Genomic DNA, 4,264 nt, shown 5'->3' on the forward strand with positions numbered 1-4,264 from the left:
ACATTCATATTGAAGGGATCTGTTTAATTTCATGACTGACTTTTTTTATTTAAAGACTTCGGCAGAACTTTAAAATGGATTTCTGGTCATGGATGAATTGATGGGTTATTTTAAAGGGGCAATGATTTCTGTGACATGGAAAATGCCAGTAGATAGTTTCCCAGATGTTGTTTTAGTTTTTGAAGTTGAAGAAAGCCTCCATTAAGCTTGCTTGCATTAAAAACCCCATGCTGTCTTTTTAATTTATTTTTAAAATCGTTACTGTGTGTCCAATAAATCACTGTAGGTGTTTATTTTATGAACATTTTTACATTAAAAAAAATCAAGGTTAATTTATTTTCCTGAGCCTCCCTTTGCCATTAAATGTTGAGTCTGGTTGTGTGGGCGATTTGATACAAATGTAAATATATTTACATACACAACCCTGATTTGTGAATAGAATCGTCTAGACCAGGGGTGTCAAACTCATTCCATGGAGGGCCAAGTGTCTGCGGGTTTGTTTTTTTCCCCTTTCAATTAAGACCTAGACCACCAGGTGAGGGGAGTTCCTAGTGACATTAATTCATCCATCAAATCAAGGGTAGAGTGAAAACCTGCAGACACACGGCCCTCCGTGGAATGAATTTGATTACGCGGTCTAGACTAGAGAGCCTACCCCGCTTACACCTTCAAAGTAGGAGGATACATATGCAAATAAAATATGACCGGTCAGAATAATCAGATCAGATTGTGATGTCATGCTGTGGGTCACAAAATTCATCCCATCTGAACAGGCTGAAACTGTTACACTAAAAGGGCATTATCAGAATTTTCCTAATTTCAGAGTGTTATTTTGACCTCATAGTATGGAAATATCATTTGAAAAACAGGAAATCATGTTTTTGACTACACTAGACGTATTGGTTCAAAATTGATTCTATAGGGAAGGTCACACTTTATTTGGATAGTCCTGATTTCCATACTACCAACAAACTATCTGTTGATAAGCAACTGCTATGATTAGGGCTAGAATAAGGGTGAAGGTAAGGGTTAAGTTTATGGTTAAGACAAGGGTTAGGGTTAGTGTTAGAGCAAGAGCAAGAGCTTGGGTTAAGATTCGTAGATAGTTGGTTGAAATGTTACTGATAGTCTGTAGGTAGCAGTGGAGGCTGCTGAAGGGAAGATGGCTCATAATAATGGCCGAAATGGAGTGAATGAAATGGTATCAAACACATGGTTTCACCATTCTATACACTCCTTTTCAGCCATTATTATGATCCGTCCTCCCCTCAGCAGCCTCCACTGCTAGATAGTCTGTAGAGCATCTACCGATTGATTATCCAAGTAAAGTGCCACTGGTCTTTGTTTTTCTGTTTTCTGTTTTTGAATGTTTTAATGTACTGTGAAGACAATAACTAATACAGTGCCTTGCGAAAGTATTCGGCCCCCTTGAACTTTGCGACCTTTTGCCACATTTCAGGCTTCAAACATAAAGATATAAAACTGTATTTTTTTGTGAAGAATCAACAACAAGTGGGACACAATCATGAAGTGGAACGACATTTATTGGATATTTCAAACTTTTTTAACAAATCAAAAACTGAAAAATTGGGCGTGCAAGATTATTCAGCCCCTTTACTTTCAGTGCAGCAAACTCTCTCCAGAAGTTCAGTGAGGATCTCTGAATGATCCAATGTTGACCTAAATGACTAATGATGATAAATACAATCCACCTGTGTGTAATCAAGTCTCTGTATAAATGCACCTGCACTGTGATAGTCTCAGAGGTCCGTTAAAAGCGCAGAGAGCATCATGAAGAACAAGGAACACACCAGGCAGGTCCGAGATACTGTTGTGAAGAAGTTTAAAGCCGGATTTGGATACAAAAAGATTTCCCAAGCTTTAAACATCCCAAGGAGCACTGTGCAAGTGATAATATTGAAATGGAAGGAGTATCAGACCACTGCAAATCTACCAAGACCTGGCCGTCCCTCTAAACTTTCAGCTCATAAAAGGATAAGACTGATCAGAGATGCAGCCAATAGGCCCATGATCACTCTGGATGAACTGCAGAGATCTACAGCTGAGGTTGGAGACTCTGTCCATAGGACAACAATCAGTCTTATATTGCACAAATCTGGCCTTTATGGAAGAGTGGCAAGAAGAAAGCCATTTCTTAAAGATATCCATAAAAAGTGTTGTTTAAAGTTTGCCACAAGCCACCTGGGAGACACACCAAACATGTGGAAGAAGGTGCTCTGGTCAGATGAAACCAAAATGTAACTTTTTGGCAACAATGCAAAATGTTATGTTTGGCGTAAAAGCAACACAGCTCATCACCCTGAACACACCATCTCCACTGTCAAACATGGTGGTGGCAGCATCATGGTTTGGGCCTGCTTTTCTTCAGCAGGGACAGGGAAGATGGTTAAAATTGATGGGAAGATGGATGGAGCCAAATACAGGACCATTCTGGAAGAAAACCTGATGGAGTCTGCAAAAGACCTGAGACTGGGACGAAGATTTGTCTTCCAACAAGACAATGATCCAAAACATAAAGCAAAATCTACAATGGAATGGTTAAAAAATAAACATATCCAGGTGTTAGAATGGCCAAGTCAAAGTCCAGACCTGAATCCAATCTGTGGAAAGAACTGAAAACTGCTGTTCACAAATGCTCTCCATCCAACCTCACATCGCTCGAGCTGTTTTGCAAGGAGGAATGGAAAAAAATGTCAGTCTCTCGATGTGCAAAACTGATAGAGACATACCCCAAGCGACTTACAGCTGTAATCGCAGCAAAAGGTGGCGCTACAAAGTATTAACTTAAGGGGGCTGAATAATTTTGCACGCCCAATTTTTCAGTTTTTGATTTGTTAAAAAAGTTTGAAATATCCAATAAATGTCCTTCCACTTCATGATTGTGTCCCACTTGTTGTTGATTCTTCACAAAAAAATACAGTTTTATATCTTTATGTTTGAAGCCTGAAATGTGGCAAAAGGTCGCAAAGTTCAAGGGGGCCGAATACTTTCGCAAGGCACTGTAGTTTAGCTATCCATCCACAGTTCTTCGACTTGACATAGAACACACCTAACCCCTAGCCCAGCTATCGTTAGCCACAAATGCTAACGCAACAAGACGCATGATAATGTAAGACCGCTAAAACGTATGATACTATGCGACCGATATTCCACCACCAGACCATTTGTAACATATCATACAAATTGGAGGACGTAACATATCATACGAAATGGAGAACGTACATATCCTACGAAATGGAGGACGTACATATCCTACGAAATGGAGAACGTACATATCATACGAAATGGAGAACGTACATATCATACGAAATGGAGAGCGTACATATCATACGAAATGGAGGACGTAACATATCATACAAAATGGAGGACGTAACATATCATACGAAATGGAGGACGTAACTTATCATACAAAATGGAGGACGTAACATATCATACAAAATGGAGGACGTAACATATCATACGAAATGGAGGACGTAACATATCATACGAAATGGAGAACGTACATATCATACGAAATGGAGGACGTAACATATCATACAAAATGGAGGACGTAACATATCATACGAAATGGAGGACGTAACATATCATACAAAATGGAGGACGTAACATATCATATGAAATGGAGGACGTAACATATCATACGAAATGGAGGACGTAACATATCATATGAAATGGAGAACGTACATATCATATGAAATGGAGAACGTAACATATCATACAAAATGGAGGACGTAACATATCATACGAAATGGAGGACGTAACATATCATACAAAATGGAGGACGTAACATATCATACGAAATGGAGGACGTAACATATCATACAAAATGGAGGACGTAACATATCATATGAAATGGAGGACGTAACATATCATACAAAATGGAGGACGTAACATATCATATGAAATGGAGGACGTAACATATCATACGAAATGGAGGACGTAACATATCATATGAAATGGAGAACGTACATATCATATGAAATGGAGAACGTACATATCATATGAAATGGAGAACGTACATATCATACAAAATGGAGGACGTAACATATCATACGAAATGGAGGACGTAACATATCATACGAAATGGAGGATGTAACATATCATACGAAATGGAGGACGTAACATATCATACGAAATGGAGGGCCACAAAAACACCACAACATAATGTGAATGGGTGTGAGACAGTGTTGGTTCTACATATCATTCTATGGTTTTTACAAATTGGGAAACATCATTTGCTACC

This window comes from Oncorhynchus keta, chromosome 19 (assembly GCF_023373465.1).
Source record: "Oncorhynchus keta strain PuntledgeMale-10-30-2019 chromosome 19, Oket_V2, whole genome shotgun sequence".
Classification (NCBI taxonomy): Eukaryota; Metazoa; Chordata; class Actinopteri; order Salmoniformes; family Salmonidae; genus Oncorhynchus; species Oncorhynchus keta.